Source organism: Lissotriton helveticus, chromosome 3_1 (genome assembly GCF_964261635.1).
Source record: "Lissotriton helveticus chromosome 3_1, aLisHel1.1, whole genome shotgun sequence".
Classification (NCBI taxonomy): Eukaryota; Metazoa; Chordata; class Amphibia; order Caudata; family Salamandridae; genus Lissotriton; species Lissotriton helveticus.
The window spans coordinates 143,731,988-143,752,183 of record NC_136061.1 but is presented as its reverse complement, the minus strand read 5'-3'; the positions used below and the strand labels follow the sequence as shown (position 1 = coordinate 143,752,183).

Genomic DNA, 20,196 nt, shown 5'->3' with positions numbered 1-20,196 from the left:
TCTGATCAAGTACTTTTTAAAATTTATAAGTTATATTATAGATGGCGCTGAAAAATCTCCCATTCCTCTTCTGTAGCAATAGGACAATCTACTATAATATAACGATTGATACCATTGTTACAGTAAAAAGAAAAGGAAAATGAAGTTATGTATTTAAATGTAAATGTAAATGTAAATGTAAATGAAAAAGTCATTTGAGATGTCATCAGTGATGTCATGAGTGATGTCACTGACCATGTCATGAGTGATGTAATATGTGACGTCATCATCAGTGCATTGCGGGCGCGTGAGTTATAGTTAGCTGAGCTAACTATAACGGGGGAATTTCAATGGTTTTGTATGAGTGAAATGTCCAGCTAACTATAACATGTGTGAAACCTATGTTTTTTTCAGTGAATTTCTAAGGTTTTTCATGTTCTAATTCCTAACTATAAAGTGGCTGAAACCTATGTTTTTTCAGTGAATATCAATATATATATCTATATATATATCTCTCTATATATATCTCTCTCTCTCTCTATATATATATATATAGAGAGAGAGAGAGATATATATAGAGAGAGATATATATAGAGATATATATATATATCAGGTTGCGCTCCAAATGTTTTTGCAGGCATCATTAGGAGAAAAACTGATTCTTAAATACGCTAGTTGCTGGTGAATGAAATCCTTTTATTTTGAATTCATAAGTGCAAGTGGAAAGACGCATTTCGGCGGTCCCAGTCACCTTGCTCACATAAACGCCATTGTGGTATCAAACAAAGTATTTAAAACCCTCCCAGATGGTCATGTGATGGGCTGTCATCTGACTGATAGTGAACATAGTAAAAATACTGATATTGTTCTCATCAGGGCACTGGTGACAATCTTAACAAATTATGGGGCCGATTATGATGGCGGTTTTCCCGCATCCTCCGGGCCGGCGGAAGCCACCGCCAGCCCGGAGGATGCGGGAAAACCGCTGCGGACTGAAAAAGACCCCCCACCAGATTAGGATGGCTGGGGGATCGTTTTTCAGTCCGCAGCTTTTCCGCCGCGGTCGCCTTCCAACCGCGGCGGAAAAGCTATAACATGGCTGGCGGTGTCTGTCAGACACCGCCAGCCATATTATGATGGAGTAGAATGTATGCTTTTCCACGGCGGCTTTTCCGCTGTGGAAAAGCCTATGAACCTTCACTTCGGGGGCCCGTTGCAGGCCACCTGGGTGAAGAGGGGGTGGGGGTGCATATGGGGGTACCTATGGTACCCCCTGCATTTGCGTGAACAAAGCAGCAGGCACCGTGCGGTGCCTGCCGCTTTGTGCACGCAAATGCGGGTCATGCATTTTTAACATTGCGGCGGAAGCTGCACCCGCCGCAATGTTAAAAATACAGGATGTGACCGCCAGGGTGGCGGTCACATCCTAATTTGCACGGAGGGACCGCTGCTACCCCTGCGGACGGTCCCTCCTACTCTATGGTGGGGGACGGACTCAGGTCCGTCCGCCATCATAATCGGCCCCTAAATGTATAGGGAAACAATTGGGGCTGTATAACATTTGAATGATTTCTCCAGATGATAAAACTCTTTTGAGAAAACAATGCATTGTACATGAGATATGTTTTATATATATATGAAGGCTCCAAATTCACCATATAAGGGGAAAATAAGCACTCACGGGTGGCATTTTCAAAGGATCTTTATTCCGTGAATAAATGCGTTTCGGCGGTCTGCCTTCTTCGGTGTTACCAACACACCGCGGACAGCCGTCTTTTAATCAGTTACATCAACAGGTGAAAATCAACAAAGGACGCAATGGACCTTACCGAAAGCGTTCTAAATATCACGCCATCTTTTAACATGTAATATAGATATATTACTGTTCCAAATGCTAATGCGTTACAAAGTAAACGTATCCGCAATTGAACACTTAATTCATTCATATTCAAGAATTTCATTAAACATATACAATATACACAATAAAGTTGTTAATGTGAAGTTGAAATTCGTTCTCGGCGTTTCTAAAATGTATCGCCGTATTTCACATTCTTTTCAATTTTATAGCATATTTGATTCGCTCCTCGTGCATATTAATACAAATGATTCGTATCGTCCCTTGTATTTAAAATCATCAAGCCGTGAATCGACAATGGTCCACTGCGCAAGTGTTACCCTTAATATACCAATACTTTGATTTGATATGTCCCAGGTAATTGTCAACAACACACATTGCTTGACCACACAATTATATTTATGTGGCCAGATATCCTAGTATTGCATAATAGATAAACAACAATAAGCCACATAATGAAGTTATGCTTTTCTCCATCACCCGATACTTAATAGAATCCACAGAATCATAATGTTGCATAATACAATTCTATCCATGACTCACTGCGTTATTCAAATTCTCTAATGGATTTATATCCAATAAAAGTATTGAATACTGTGAACTCATTGCCGTGAATCAGCAAATCGCTGTTGTGACTATGTACAAACAGATATTATTTGCATGTCTGAAATCTCATATTTTGAAATCAAATTTTAGACACCCAGGTGTGATGCCAGTTTCTCACTACTATGTAACCCCCTCTGAGATTTTGTCTGTAGATCGACTATATACCATGACTCTAACCTACACAATTTGTTCAATCTATCCCCAGTTCGTATATGTTCTTTCACAAAATCTAGGTCATAATACTGTAACACATTTCTGTTGCTCGAGTTTTTCTCAGCATAATGCCTTGCCACTGTTCCAATATCCTGATTTTCAGGGGGTTGATAGTACTGCCGATGTAGCGTAACACACGGACAGACTAAACAATAGACCGCGTAGGAAGTGCTACAGGTAAAAAATGTGGCAATGGGTCTATTCAAATTAATGTTGGGGATGTTATATGACAGAACTCTCTTGCTGTTGCTGCATGCTTTACACTTTACACACAGAAATAATCTCCGCATGTCCTTCAAAGTTCCAGTTTCTTGTGGTTGCTTCTCTAAATGACTCGACCCAAGGTGTCCTTTAGAGATCTAGCTTTTTCAAAGGTCACCAGTAGAAATGTCGGAATATCTTCACTTTTGACACTATCTGTTTTTAAGATATGCTAGTTCTTTCTCATTGTGCGTTTCAAGAACTTGGCCACCGCTGAGTAGGTGGTAATCATCCTAACCGTCCCTTCATTTGCATCCCTGGACCCTCTCTTTCTATTTGCGTAGTCTTTTAGCAATTGTTGCCTAGGGTTCACTCTCACTTTCTGGAGTGTGCTTTCCAAAAGGGCCAAATCATAGCCTCTAAACTCAAACCTAGCCAAACTTTTTTTGGCTGCAACATTGAAGTCACATGTCCTGGAGCTGTTTCTTTTTACCCATAGTAATTCCCCATAGGGTATACTTTGTTTCAATTTAGATGGATGGGTGCTGGTTGCAAATAGGGTTGAGCTACCCGCTGTTGTTTTGCTGTAGAGGGCTGTGCTCAATTGATCTTTTGACATGAACACCTTCAGGTCAAGGTAGTCCACTGCCACTGCACTCACTGTTCCCGAAAAGTGTAAATTTAGGTTATTCTCATTCAGCTCATCAATGTAACCTCGTGCAGATTCAAGAGTGCCTTCCGACACAATAAAAAGGTCATCTATATATCGATGCCAAACTATATCACAACCTTTACTTTGCTATCTCTCATAGGTTCTGGACACCTGCTCCTCCCACCAGCCTACAAACAAGTTTGCATAGCTGGGAGCGAAGCAGGTGCCCATCGCCGTGCCAGAGATCTGTCTAAAAAACTCTTCTTCAAATACAAAGATGTTGTTTGTAAGGCAAAATGTTGTAAACTCAATCAACATGGCATTGTGTTCGGCAAACCGCAATTGTCTCTTATTCAAATAAAATTGTACAGCTTTAAGCCCATTGGCATGATTGATGTACGTATATAAACTTGTGATGTCCAGCACCACTAGTTGATAGATGGAACCCAAGTTATGTTACCAATCTTATTCAAAAATACTTTAGTGTCCTTAACTTATGAGTCAAGTTCCATCACAAATGGAAAAAGGAAATGGTCAATAAACATAGATAAATGTTCTGTCAGACTCCCCTGTGATGACACAATTGGCCTTCCTGGTGGATGCCTAAATTCTGCAAATTACGCGATAGTAGCGGAATTTAATGCCCAGTCCTACCATAGATAGCGATATTTTAATTTTATTTTTTGATCACTCAGCCTTTATCAAAATGAAAAGAGCACCAAATAAACATAGTACAAATACTTTCCCGCTCTCTTTTACAGGTTCTCCCTATAATAGCCTTTGTAAATGTGCCACATCATAAATTTGTCATTTTATATTTATCTTGTCATCATCCTCAAAACCTCGTAAATGTGGCCATTTATGATCATTCATAGATTGTCCTGGAGTGGGCAACATAAAAACTTACTATGCACAAAGATTTCCATGTCAAAAACCGGCTTTACTCTCCATTTCATGTAGCCCTTACATTTGAGTGAGTAAATGTCACTGGATATATTTTTACTGGAGGTGCTGCATTCATTGCAGAAAATTAAACGCAGTCTTTGCAAATCACTCACTCTTGCTCCACCACTTGGAAGATTCCCAACGCGGTGCCCAGCTTCGAAATACCTTGTAATCCACTGAAAAGGGTTTGTTGCACGGTCAACAATCCCTGCCTCAGGAGTTACAGCGTCTGACTCTCTCTATTGTGTCCGCTCTCTTTTCCTCAATTGCTTAAATACTGGGTTCTGGGGCACTCCGGCCTCATTGTAATATCCAAACAAACTTGCTGTCTGTCGGTGTGCACCTAATCACTGATGGTTCAAAGATGGGCATTACCGCTAATGTCTTTAACTTTTTAAACTGCATAACAAAATAAAGAATCGCAAAATTGCGATTCCTTAAATGCAATGTAAGAAGCACAGAAAAAGTGCAATTTGGCCTTAAGGAATCGCAAATTACCACCAACTTCAAGTTGGTGGTAATATGGGATTTCTTTGGACAATGCATTTTTTTGCATTTTTCAAAGTGCAATGTGGCTTGTGGCATGTATGTGCGCCATATGTGCAACCATGCTTATTTCAGGGGTGCAACAGGGTTTCCTTTTGACACCCTTGAAACCTTGAAATTGCATTCTCAATTTCCGATTCGCTAATTGCTAATCGCAAATTGAGAATGCCTTCCCATTCATTCCTATGGGCCTCTAGGGTTTCCCTTATTGCGAATCGCACTTTGCGATACGCAATTAAGGAATATGTAGGATTCGCAAATCCTACAAACATCTCGTTTTGCGATTCTCAAATAGCGATTCTCTAAAATTCGCTATTTGAAAATCACAAAACCAAACTTTCATACATATGCCCCCGGTGTCAAAAGAGCGCTTAGCAGCAAATTGCACTTAAGCAGTTAAAAATGGTCATGGTGGGCTGCGACAAAGTCAGGAGTTGAGGTTGGCAATGTTGGAGCATAGTCCAACTACCGGACCTACTGAGCAAACTACCTTAATCCTTGTTGCAGTATGAAATGTGGGGTGCTGTCAAGCGATGCATCAATGATTCCCACACAGTTGTGAGATTGCGCTGGATTTTTCCATGCAGTAGTGACGATGCTTCCGTTCCGTGGACAAAGCAATGATTTTGGAGTGCAGCAGGTCTGAATGCGATGTGCTGGGTCAATACACGCTGGAGGGGCGATGCGCCGATCTTCTCCATGCAGTATCGGCAATGCATTGCTTCTGAAGCGGTGATTCTGGAAGCAATACAGGGGTTCTGAGTGCGATGAGCTGGTCCCAGTCCTTGCAGCAGTGGTGATGCATCGATCCCTATCTCGCCTAGGTGATGGACTGGTTCTGACTGGCACAGAGGTATTGATGCACAGGTCATTGGGGATGCAGCACTTCGAACCCCATTCTAAGGGCCATGGACTGGATTAGCACCACTTCGCAGAGAAAGACTTACTGCAAGTAAAGTCCAGGTGCTGGGTTGAAGTAAAGTCTTTGATATCCCTGACACTTCAGTAACAGGAGGCAAGCCAACTAGGCCTTGGCAAAACTAAGGTTCAAGGATGTAGAGAGCAGGTGTTAGACCTGAATCCTTTTACTAGCATTTCCCCCTAACATTTTGCTTTCTCTTCCCAGGTTTTGCTGATTTTATCCTTACGGCCTGGGACACATTGCAATTGTGCATGCCCCCTTCCTACACATCTTATAAAGGGGTGCTTACCTGGGGCTGCACATTTGTGTCTGGCCTGCCATAGCAGGCTAGTGTGCGCCCTTGCACCGATGGTGCTCTTATATACATGTCCAGCCTGCCACTGCAGGCTGATGTGGGTTTTGCACCGATGGTGCTCTTAAAGACGTGTCAAGTCTGCCATTGTGTGCTGATGTGTGCAACTGCGCTTTTACTCAGACTGGCCTGTTCAAGTCACTAGCCATACAGAGAGGACCTCTCACCTCCACCCGATTACCGCGAAGGTACCCCTTAAGGGTTGAAGTGAGTGGAAGGTGAATGCCAGGGCAGATACCCATTATGTCCCCTGTTCAAGTAGTGAGGAATACCCACTTGTGTTTCCACTGCCAGAGGCTAACATGGGGTTTGGTTTAAATTGCTTCAGGCTACAACAGTCAATTGCAGAGGAGAAGCCTCCTGATGTTTCATATTGGATTCACAGTGATAAACTCTTGACAGAGGTAAAGGTGGCTTTGTCCAAATTCACTACTAGAAAGTGGGTATTTATGTGCTCTATACGCTTTGTGTGCCTTCTTGCTTAGCTCCAGTCCACACTGGAAGTGTGGGACCAGATCTGGGCATTCCCCAGCAACAGCTATAAGACACTGGGCATTGGGTATTCAATTGTAAACACAGACCTCTGCCATTTAAGGGCGTGGCTGTAGAAATTTTTTAATAGGAGGTTCTGACATTTGGCCTCCGGAGCCAGATCGTGGGCCAACTAAAGTTTAAGATTTGCATTCCAAGGTCTCTTTGCAGACAGGACTGAAATTTAAGAGAGACATCTGTGGCTCAAAGACCCTTTGAACAACCCCCAACTGGAAAGGCACACTCCAGTATAACTACTGGTGCCACACTGCAGCACGGGTGAGATACGCTTATGGGGCCTTAGGGCCAACAATCCTAGACTACGTAGTGCACAGTGCCAGAGGACTCTGTTGTGCATAAAGAGGATTACTGTCATTGAACGGGACTGCATGCACTTCCTGCATAGTGGCTGGCCTGGGATGTGTGGCACCCTAGACTGTTCTCTCCAAGGGCTTGTCGAGCTTGCCCCCTGTTCTCTTAGAGGTCTCAAAGATATCACCGATCTAAGATGGACCCACTCGGCCTACTTGTGACACCTAAAGTGCAGTGCCCTCTTAAGTGACCACATCGTCACTTTAAGGAAAACGTGATGCATTTAAAAAAATAACTTCTTTATTAAAAAAGCAGTCACAGACATGGTGTCTGCTGACCCCGCAGGCCATCATCCCTGTGAGTGCAAGCAATTTCCAATGGGGTCGCAGATTGCGACTGCCTCATGAATATTAATGAGGCATGCAATTTGTCACCCCATTTAGAATCGCAAACAGTGTCTGAGACATGTGCGAGTTGCAAATTGCGAGTCGTAATTTGACGCAGTTTGCAACTCTTAAATGTGAATGTTTGTACATCTGGCCCCAAATGGTTTAAGTAAGAAAATGACAACTTTCGTCAAGTAGCATTTTCAGGTTTGTAATTTAAAAACCAACTTCCCCATAAGTTGTGTTTTTAAATTGTGAGTCCAGAGACACCGAATTAGGTTTTCCTATCTTTTTGCAATTGGAAAATACACTTATAACTTGTCATAAGGTAGTCCCAATGTTATCCTTTGGGAGATATAGGCATTTCATTTAATAGCATTTCACAACCAGGACATGTAAAATTTAAAAGTGCATGTTTTATTTTTTAAATACATTGCACCCTGCTCACTGGCGGTACAGGGCCATCCTTATGGGTAACCTATATGTAATAGAAAGGAAGGTTTGGGCGTGGCAAGTAGGTTAATTTGTCAGGTCAACATGGCAGTTTAAAACTGCACACATAGATTCTGCAGTGGCATGACTGAGACATGTTTAAAGAGATAGTTAAGTGGGTGGCACTATCAGTGCTGCTGGCCCTCTTGTAAAATCTGATTTCTGGGCCCGGGGCACAAGTTGTGCACTTTACTAGGAACTTATAAATAAATCAAATATTAGAATACTGTATAAGCCAATGCTGCCATGTTTTAACTAAAGAGCACACGCACTTCAGCATGGGCTAGCAGTTAAAAAGTTCACAGATTCCTACAACCAGCAAAAACCAAGTCAGCAAAAACAGGAGGTCATAAGACATAAAGTGACAGGAAACCACACTAAGGATGACAGGTCTAACATTTACTCACAAAAAAATTAAATGTTGAACTAATTTCCTCCCTTGCTTTATATGGGAGCGTATTGCTGGACGAGTGGTTGACTATGTGTGTTACTTGGCTTACTCCAAAGCTGAGTTGAAGTACATTTCAGCCGGTTTGCCTGTTTTGACACTGCTAGGACTGTAGTAACTTGATTATTACAGGTTCACTAGCACTAATTATCTTACAGCAGACAGGGAGGTCAACAACAAGAACCAGGGCCTTATGATCACTGTCCGGCCTGGATAGTACAACCATACCAAATGCGAGTGGTCAGGATCTTCCGTCTCCCAATAAGTAATCAATAAGACTGGTACATGAGATGTGATTACAATTATGCTGCCCTTCCTTACCAGAAGCTGTTCCACCATTCCCAGCTTGCAAGCCCTGATACAATGTCAATGCAGTAATTTGTATTGCTTGAGGGGACCGTTTTTTGATCAGGAAAATTACCGGTTTAGGGATGTACCAAGCACTATCTTCCTCCTGTGTGAGTGCTTCTGCATTGCCATCTAACGGATCAAATTGACAATTGAAGTCCCCAACCCTCAAATTGCATCACTTCCAAAGGAGCAGTTGTCATATGTAAGTTCAGTAGCTCTATCATTGGAGAGTCACTGTTATTCCCTCCTGGCCTCGGATACACTTTATAGATGTAGGCTGCTAGGTGCGGAAAAGCAAACAAGACACCAAAAGGTCCTGGCTTAGCAGTTCGGGCTGGGCTGTTCCCATTAGGAACATGGTCAAGACTGATCTGCATATGCCTTGGTCCAAACTGGGGTGGTGTGGTGAGAAAAAGAATGATGGATTAAACCCAGATCCTTGTTACTGTGGGTGAATGTTTGCATTGTCCAGCATTCCGTCCATCAACTGTTTCTTTTGCATATGTCACACTAAGTGAAAAGGGTATACCCAGATGTGGGTCCCATGCTCACTACACCACTGGATTCAAGCTAGACTGGCTGATGAAGGGTGATGCCCTGAAACAGGTCCCAGGATGCTTGTTTCCATTCCAGGGAGGACCTGGCTGGCTTAGCAATTCGGGCTGGACTGTTCCCATTAGGAACAGGGTCAAGACTGATTTGCATATGGCTGGGTCCAAACTGGGGTGGTGTGCTGAGCAAAAGAATGATGGATTAAATCCAGATCCATGTGACTGGGGTGAAAGTTTGCATTGTCCAGCATTCCATCCATCAATATTTTATTTTGCATATGTCACTCTAAGTGTGAAGGGCATACCTGGACGTGGGTCCTGTGCTCACTACACCACTTGATTCAAGCTAGCCTGGCTGATGAAGGGTGATACCCTGAAACTGGTCCCAGGATGCTTGTTTCCGTTCCAGGGAGGACCTGGCTTAGCAATTCGGGCTGGACTGTTCCCATTAGGAAGAGGGTCAAGACTGATTTGCATATGGCTGGGTCCAAACTGGGGTGGTGTGGGGAGCAAAAGAATGATGGATTAAATCCAGATCCTTGTGACCGGGGGTGTATGTCTGCATTGTCCAGCATTCCGTCCATCAATTGTTTCTTTTGCATAGGCCTCTTCTTCCTAGGCGGATACAGCCTTTCATTATCACCAGGGACATGCAATGTTCATTGCCAACACTAATGGATTAACGCTATAATCTAATCCATGCCTGAGTGAGATGCCACAGACAGTACTTTAAATGGGCCGGTACTCACCGATACTGAGTACCAGCACTTCCTATTTTTATTGCCGTCAGTACCGACACTTCTCTTTAGGCCAGAGAGAGTACCGGTACACTGATCAGCGCCACGGCAGGCTCGGGTTAGGCATCTCCTCTAGGGCAGGTCAAGCTTGCAAGTCACTGAGCCCCTCAGTGGCATTTTGCCGAGCCGCTACTAAAGATTCCAGCAGCGCCCACCTGAATGTCCTAGACTGCAGGGGGTTGAGGGCTCACATCACGCTGTGATTATCAGGACAGGATCTAGACACCCTGCACTGTTGATCAGATGAACAAAAAAACATTTGGCTCAAAGTGATTTTGCCCCCTACCCCTCCGCCCTCCATTAGGTGAGTGAAATGAGCTGGGACTGCAAAAGAGAGTCATCTAGTCCCATTTAGTGTATTGGACTGGCCCTACTAACGCGTGTGGCAGTGCAATACAATACTCGACCTTCACAAAGGTGCTTTTTGTTTAGCACTGGAGCTGCTTTCCTTTGAGTGCCGCCCCCCAAACACTAATTGCTGCATTTACAAGATAACAGGGACTGACCAGGGTACTGGGACAATTGGTGTGAATTTAGCCCTGCCCATAGGGCAATGCACAGCAGAGAACGTTGGAACACTACAGGAATTATCTCCCATGAAACTGGTCATGCCTTTGGTTGTGAGAAAGATGAGACCTAAACGGACAAGGGAGGGAGGAATGTAAAGTGAGGTGACAGGTGAAGTTAGGAATGTGGCTTTTTCAGATAAAAATGCAAGATATTAGCTGAGTTCTAAAATCATTAATGGACTTACAAATTGCATTTTAACACAAATGTGTACTTTCAAAAATCTGGTGCATTTCTTCTTAACACGTGTTTTTGGATTATATATATATGTAGGGACCAGTGAAAAAATGTAAGAGACTTGTGGAGATAGTAAGCGAGAGATGGGAGTAAGAGAGGCAGAGCCAGCGAGAGAAGGATTGAGGCTGGGTAAAGATGAGAAGCAAGTGGAGAGGCCATTTGGATGTAAAGACACGGAACCAGCAAGAGACATGATGAGCCTGGTCATAGGGAAAAGGGCAGTGGCAGTGCTTTAAATGTACCAGTACTCAAAGGTACATAAAGGCATTTGATGTGTTTGATATGTGCTGCAACTGGTACAGAAGCCAATATGCACCATCATATTGTTCCCTTAGCCCGCCCCTAACTCTGCACTTATTGTTTCCCAGTAAAAGCAATGGTCACAAATCAATTAAATAAAGAGAGTAGAATCGTTTTGGTATGATTGATATCAGTAATATTTTGAACACGTGCAGCAGACAACATGTTCAGCGCCTCTCGGTGACAGCGGTTCATTTTAGTTATTGTTAACCCATCTTTGCAGACGGGGAACAATGCAGAGCTTCGCGCTCCTACACATGGGTGTCAGAAATTAATTGTGTGCAGATTGGAGATCTGTTACTTTCCAAGGCTGTCATGTTAGCACTTAACAGACAGTATGCTAGTGTGAAACGGTCTGCCTGTCGCGCACGTCATCAGTAGAATACCTTGAAATGCCTTTGCAATTTAAAGCACGCCCCAATGCAGCTCTAAATATAGTGGTTTGCCTTATATCTTTCCTGCCTTAGGAAAGATAGTTCCCATTGGATGAATTACTAACTATTGTTTACTTTGCCAGTCAGCTGCCCTGTGAGAGGCTGGAGGTCTGGCCTGCTGTGTTTATGATCTCACTCTCCTGTAGTCTCTGTACAATCAGCCTGCATCTCATGACATCCGCAGTTCGTGCAGCTGGAATTTGAGGTGTAATTGCACCTGTTTTTCGATCACGGAAAGATAAATGCCTCTACTGGCCCTGTCAGGATTCCAGCCTCTGAGCTGCAGTTTGCACATACACATTTGCAGCAAATTGAGTAACTTTCTGAAGTATCTCGCTGACAGAATAAAAAATCACTGAGTATGAATATCTCCTCAGTATAACGATGTTTTCTCACATATTTCCCCATAACATTGGAATAAACACTTTGGGCCTCATTTATGAAAAGTGACGCATTGCTGCGTGAAAACCGCAATGCGTCACTTTTCATTGCGCCCTCTTTGCAACACCAATGATGCGTCATATTTACAGTACAGACGCATCATGTCGCAAGGAGTTACAGATACGGCAGTATTTCTGACATATCTGTATGGCGCAAAAGTGACGCATTGCTGGAGTGTGTCACAACAGTGACGCAACTCCAGCAATTTGTCCTTTCACATGAGGCAAGTCCCATGTGAAAGGGCCTGCGTCAGTCTTATGCCTGCTGTGAGGCAGGCGGTAGATATTGAAGCATTTGTGTCCTAGAAGTGGCGCAGTGAAATCTTAAAGATTTCACTGCGTCAGTTCTACGACCCTTTCTTATGCCGGAATACCCCCCTATATACATTATACCTGGCACAGGTATAATGTTGCACAGGGGTTTACAAAGTGACGCATCTACCTCCTTGCGTCACTTTGTAAATATGGAACAGCAAGGCCCATTTTTTACGCCGCTGGTGCGTCCCAAAAAATGACGCACCGGCGGCGTAAAAGTGACGCACGGCCTCATAAATAAGGCCCTTTCACTTTAGACTACACATTTCTTCACACCTACCCCAGATCCATTAAAACAGTATTTTTTATAATAAAGGGAAATGGTAGACCATTTAGGTATAATGTAAAATTGAGGACTTGTGCTGCTATCAAATGATTCTACCAGGTGCCAAAGTAATTCTAAATCTGAGGCAAAAATATTTAGATGCTGGCTGACCAGAGGCACTAGTGTAACGAAATTTGAGAGGTCCCCCCCCTACATGAACGGGCCCCTCTTCAGACTCAGTCAGGTGCTGTCAAGACAGGAACTGTGCTGAGCTGGGACCTGTAGCTCAGGCACCCGCACCGAAGGGGCCTTTATTATGCCACTGATCTGAGGAGGTAAGCCAATATCCAAATGCTAACTCCCTACATATGTGGTCGGAAAGTGTGCTTTGTATCTTGCTGTCACAAAGGTTAGAGAACATACAGATGGACCTCAAGGCACCAGGAATAGATGTCTTCTGTGAGGAGCACTATGAAGATGGTGGTTCAGTTGCCAGACTGGAGAGACCAGACCATACGAGCAACAATACAGTGGGAAAGCAAACTGGTTTTACCCTCAACCTCATCGCCAGAACACTGGCTCGGGGTGAACTTTATTGGTGGTCAGAAAGACATTTATGCACAGGGTCTCACAGCTTCGATAGACTTACACAAAGAATACAAAGTAGAACATTATGTGTTGTGGTAGGAGACTCGGCCAATCAATTTTCATATGGCATATAGACCCTGGATGGTGATGGAAGAGTCATGCTTGCAATGTGAACGAGGTTTCCTTGGGATACCTTTATTGTAAACAGTAACTATTCCAAACCAATTGAAAGTGACATGCATAGAGATGAGCACAAACTACGGATCATATTTACAATGAAGTAACGCAGCACAGTGCTGCAAGCCATTTGGCTGCGCCATGCTGCTCTACTTTCAGAGCAAAGGGATACATCATATTTACAACAGTATGACATATCCCAGAGCTCACACCTGCACTAGCGAACATTTGGCCACCATGCGCCAATGCAGACACTCTTGCACATTTTTGCAAGGGTGCCTACTTTACTGGGATGATTGTTTTTGTGCAGGAAGGGAGACCTTCCTGCACAAAAACAACCACAAGAGGTGTTTTCCTCTATCTATGTGTGCTGCATTCTACAGCACACATAGATAGAGGAAAACACCTCTTGGTATTTCTCCTTGTTGTGCCTCCTTACGCGTCCACTGAGGAGGCGCAAGATCCTGACACATTCCCAGGTTTACGAATCGCTGTAAATCTGTGAATACGGCACAATCCATGGGTGATGCATGCGAAAACCTTCAGCAGCACCCATGGAATGCCCCTGTCACGCAGGAATTTTCACACCTGAGAAGCATCACTCACTATTTAGGATTATGTTGAGCTAAGAATAGGTTGGTGGTTAGACCTTCATAACTTCTGATAATTGTAGACCCACAGTTACTTTTTGTTGTTAAAAGTTGTACTTACGGGTATGTAATTGTGCTTGGTCTTTAAACTCCCCAGGGACCCTCACTCTATCTGTCTTTTTTGTTGTTCTAGCGCAGCCTTTGCTCCGGTTCCTCCCTTTTTTAACTACCGTCTCGCAGACGGCATATTGACAATCACACAATCTCATTGTTCATTTGGGAGTGCTTTAAATTACTCTTTGGTTCAGCATCTTTTTTGATTCTCAAGATGGCTACCAACTGGGGATTAGCCTTTGATGAGACGGAAATACAATTAATCCTGTCCGAGAACACGAGCATGCTACATATAATGCCAACAGCAGTTGCCAATAATGCAGGCGGGTGGGTGAAAATCTTAGTTCTTAAGAAGAATCATTCCTGTGTTTGCATACATGGGATAACAATGGCAGAATACCTGAGGGGCAATTGTGCCCCGACGGGACTAATTGTCACCAACGTACCAAGGCTATTTTTGGATGACAAAGAATTCTTGAAAGACTGATCATTAGTGGCATGGAGGTGCACACGAGATTGGCTTGTCTTGATTATCAAGACAGCCAAAAGAGTGGCAGACAAAATCCTAGTTGAAAGTCAACCGCTAGAGGGCCAAATTAGAGCGACAATCTCTGGTAAACTCTTTACAAAGAACCAGGAAGAGAGTAATAAGAGCAACCAGGAGTTTAAGGACTCAGTACTCTTTACCAAACTAGAGAAGTTCAAAAAAGATCTTGCTAGATTCTCCTCCGAGAAGATCTATCCATATACTAGCGATAGTTATGTGCCTGCCTGATATAATAGAAATGGCAGAGGAGGAGGGTCTACCTATGGGACATCAAGCTCAGAGGAGGTCTCAAGTGACTCCAATACATCTAATGACGGTAACCAGTCTAAGGGGCAACCGTAGAAGTTGGAGGGGTTACAATTACAACCAACCACAGTTTGCACCATGGTGGCCCCCGAACCAATGGATGCAAAGTGGTCCACAGTTTCCACCTCAGATGGGCATGTATGGCCCTCAACAATTTCACGGTGATCCTAACATGCAGCCTTTTTTAGGGTTTGGACGTGGAAGATCACGAGGAAGGAGGCAAACACAACAAGGGCAAGTACATTAGAACTTACCCCTTCCCTCAATGGACCTGAGGAGTGGGAGGAAGATCCCACAGGATCAGTCGGGACCGAGCACGGGAACAGCCTCGTGATCAATCTTAGCTCTAGAACTCTTACAGAGACAGAAGAAAGAGTACTAAACAGAGGGTTAGGTTTTGTGGCGACACACACTGGTGACCCCTTCTCGACCCAAATCGAAATGGCCCGGTTCTTTAGGAAGATACGTCTACATTCTTCTTTGCCAATAACACAAGAGAGGAGGAAGACACCATAGAGAGAAACACCAGCCTCAAGAGACCCTCCACGTTCACTCCTCCTATAGCGGGTATTCCTGCAAAAGTGCTTACATTCGAGAGTTCAGTGGAAAGTGACATCAAAAGAATGTTCCAGAAAGAACACCGGCCCTTTGTCAACTTCACCAAGAAGGAACAGGAAGCACTTAGGAATCTCATGAGTGATGACTCTGTAACAATCAAACCAGTGGATAAAGGCGGGGCTACGGTCCTGCTTGAGACCACTACTTATCGTGAAGAATGCATGAGACAATTACGAGACATCAGATCCTATCGGGTACTAACTGAACATCCTACTGAGAGACTCGCCGATACGATTGGTCACATCATTGAAGAAGCGCTTGCAGAAGGGTGGGTGACACACAATGAAGCTCAGTACTTACGTACCCCATACCCTACGATGCCTTACTTTTACGTACTCCCGAAAGTACATAAGAACCAACATCCACCACCTGGTCGCCCAATTATATCTTGGATTGTTTCCCTCTTGGAACCATTGTCTACTTTTGTAGATATTTTTCTTCGTCCTATGGTAAGAGAAATACCAACATTCTTACAGGACACGAAAGATGTACTATGGATTCTTCCCGAATTCAACTTCGATATGAATACTGATCTTTTGGTGTCGTTCGACGTCGAGTCGTTGTATACGTCGATACCTCAGGATGATACGCTGGCTGTAATAGAAAACCTACTAATGGAAAAAGATCTCAACTCAATCACACCAGTCCCTCTGATAATGGACCTGGCGAGCCTGGCCATGAAAGAGAATTTTTTCCGGTTTGAGGAAACTATTTTTCTTCAAATTTCGGGGACCAGCATGGGCAGTGTTTTTGCCCCAAGCTTGGCAAACCTCTATGTTCACAAGTTTGAACAGGACCACATTTTAACATCAACCAACCGGTTCTTAACATCCATACGGATGTGGAAAAGACACATTGATGATATCTTGGTTGTGTGGCGAGGTACGACGGACAAACTCTTAGTGTTTCATCAGTGGTTGAATACCAGAAACAATTGCCTCTATTTCACAGTGGAACATCACCAACAATGATTAGTATTTTTAGATCTTCTGATAACTGCTACCCCGACAGGCCTGTAGTCCGAATTATACAAGAAGCCAATGGCGCGCAATTCTCTCTTATGTTATGACAGCTGTCACCCCAAGGCTCTAAAAGACAACCTGCCGCATGGACAGTTTTTAAGAATCCAACGGAACTGTTCAACAAGAGAGTCATTCTACGATCATGCTAGGGCTCTGGAGATACAACTGCGCGATAGCAAATATCCTAAACAGTTGGTATGTCGATCCCTTAAAAGAGCAGCTAATAACAATCGTGAAGCTCTATTGGAACCCTCCGTTCCAAAAGAAAAGGACGTAAGAATTACGTGTGTGAACACTTACAGCACTCAATCGAATGAGATCCAAAAGATAATCAAGAAGCACTGGACCATCCTCAATACTGGATCTGATGGTATTCCTACTCCACTCTTTGCATTCAAAAGGGGTCCTAATCTTAAGGATAAGCTTGTGCATACAAGACCTAAAATGAAAATAGCACGGTCAGTTGGGACACTTTGGAATATGCCAGCTGTTGAGGGGAACCACCCTTGTGGTAACTGTGCAGCCTGTCCTCAGACATCGAAGTCAACTATTATTGACATTGGAAGTAACCGCCCGTGGCAACAAAGGCGGTTTACGAACTGCAATAGTCAGAATTTAATCTATCTTATAACCTGTCCGTGTCATCTGAAGTATGTGGGGAGGACCACCAGAAAGATAAAGGTCAGGATCTCCGAGCATAAAAGCACCATCAGGTGTAGAAAGCAGGCTACATGCCTCACCAATCATATCCTGACGGTGGGACAAACACATACGGACTTCACTTGGACAGTAATAGAACAACCTATGATCCCAGAACACACTACAGATGTTAGTAAATACCTCTTTAAGAAAGAACAAAAATGGGTATATAAATTGAACACAGACAAAGAGGGTCTCAATGAGGCGATACCTTGGATGTCGCTATAATTTGTATTTTGCCAAGTGACTCTTCATGCCAGGGATGACCAGTATAATGCCAATGCAGTACTTGTGGATTAGTACAGTGCTAATACTCTATCTACATCTCATGTTTATATGCTCATAATTATGCAGGTTAGGTTGATTTAACACATCTTTATCACACACTTCACAAACGGAAACCAGTAAGAGTATTTTTTTCTTCTTCGCTTTTTTTAAAACCAATGCTTTATTGAGAGAGACACCGCTCATCGAGCAGGCACGTTTATAACAATCACTTTTGTGATCTCCGCGTTCATCTATCCAATATATTCATCATTAAACTGCTTGTCATTAAAAATGACGAGATGACGTTAGTAATTATAAATCTTAAGTTCATAGACCACTTTGGTTAAAAACGCAAGTCGTTGTCTATCTTCACTCTCTATTACCTTGAGAGTTTGAAAAAGTGAGGTAGGACTTAGAGGCCCGCCGGAGGTTTTTTCAGCTTGTAAGCTAGGCGACGGAGGAAATATCGGATAAGAACCCCATACTCTCTAAACGGTAAGCGTTAGCTTAACGTTTGTTCTAAATGGAATCTTTGAATTCCCGCTGAAACGCGAGTTAGGAATTTATCAGTCTTTGAAATTCTTTCTTTTTGTAGAATTGCTCCGGAAAAAACGCCAGCGAGATCGAAGTCCATTTGGTAGACTCGCAGGTAAACAAGTCTCCATTCTTTGTTTTACAATGTGGATTCACACAAACTCAACAGAGTATTGATACAAATCTTTCGTTCGGCACAGGTTATTTTCCTGAAATAACAAGACTCGCATTTCATAAAGGTGAGCCATTTGCCTCTCCGCTTGTTTCTCACATTCAAAGAAATGAATTTACATTTTTGGAATGGCTTTATTTTGTCGATCGTTTGTTCATTTATTTATCTTTCGTCCTTTAATATGCAGAATTGCGACTAGAAAACGTATTTTACAGGTAAAAGCTTCATTTTCACTTACAAACTAAATAAGTTAGTTAACAGGTTATTATTAAGCATCACACTGGCCCTTCTTACACGCTGTTATCTGGTTTCTTCCCCAGACCATTTGTTCAATAACATAAACATATAGACTGCAGGATAAGCATTGTCCCCTATGATTTAGGTAAGAATAATCAACTTATAATAGTGATGAGTTAGATTTTAATATAGTGCAACTTTCATGAATAACATTCTCCTTGCTTATTTTCTTTTTATAGACCCCTGACGAAGGGGCGATCACGCCCCGAAATGCATTGGGTTGTTTTTTCTCAAATATTATGTTTATAATCCTGTGTTGTTATAATATTGCATCATGAAAAGTATGTTATTGTGAAAAAATATTATCAGTTTATTAATGATATGTTTGATATGTTTGATGAATATCACAACGAATTCTAAAAAATTTTTGGGCATCATGAAATGAAAAAATAATTAAAATGGTTTAATGGTATACTGCTTATTTTTGTGCGTACTAGAGTCCCAGTGTTTATCACACTGGGCCTTATACATATTTTACTAGTGGGCAGGCACTAATCTAGTACTGCACACCTATCGTTCAAATATAAAAAACGCATAAACACACGAGTGCAGAACCCTTCTTCATTCATAATACTCTATCTACAGCACAATCCTCGGCTGAGGAACAACCTAACGTAATAAGGATTTATAATAGCTGCTGGTTATTCGTTTGTAAAAATAGGACAGGACTACGTGATGAAAATAGGCTTGACATCAGTATAATTGGCATAGTCATGTCCAGTTACCTTGATGTCATAGGTAACAAGGATGGTGTGAATCTTGATGTATTGTGAGCCATTCGGCATCCTCTTAAACCGTTAAATCTGGTATCAACTTGAATCAGTATAGACCATGGTGATAAGTGCCACAATTTACATACAGTGTTTACTACCACATTACTAGCCACTTCCCTATCTAAGTAGGTACTATTATATAGTAGTCGCTAGGTTACTGTCTAGTTTGTTCTCTCTCTTGACCATACTGTACTTGAAATACAGTTTATAACTCTCGTGAAGTGCTTGTTTTCCAGCAATATAAAACCAGATGATCATTGAGTTATGGTATAGTACAAAGAGAGCTAAGAGTTGGCCATGTCCACCATTCAAATACTAATGAGCAAGAGCTGACGACGTTCTTGGGAGAGCAGAGTGACTTAAAATGCGGGTGATCGTCTGCACTTTGGGCCAGTTTTGGCCTGGACCTCTGCTGTTTTACACCGGAGGTTTTATGTGTTGCGTGGTCATCTAGGTAATATCATAAATGCCATTAGAAACCAAAGACACCAAGCGGGGATGTTTAAACTACAATTCCCAGCATTCTGAATCCGTCATGTGATGCCGTGACGTCGTGACGTCACACGCGTCCTTGAACACGGAAGCGACATTAGCGGAGGATCTGACCCATTTGGTACCTCCCCGAGAAGGCCCAGAGGGATTCCCGGAATACCGACAGGCAGGTAAGGATCCGGCCTTTACTCTGGCATTGCACCATAGAAGTAAGGCTTTGTCCGGATTTAATAACTACTAGCTGATGGAGAGGTAGTGGACGTGATGAGGTCCAGCATCATAAACCTTAATGTTGCATGGGTA

At 42.9% G+C, this 20,196-nt stretch overlaps 1 protein-coding gene across 2 annotated transcripts in view; it reads left to right on the top strand.

The window, feature by feature from the left end:
• Window positions 1–20,196, top strand: part of LOC144824447 (uncharacterized) — a 170,995-nt gene that overhangs the window by 114,039 nt on the left and 36,760 nt on the right. The gene's annotated exons all lie outside the window — the stretch shown is intronic.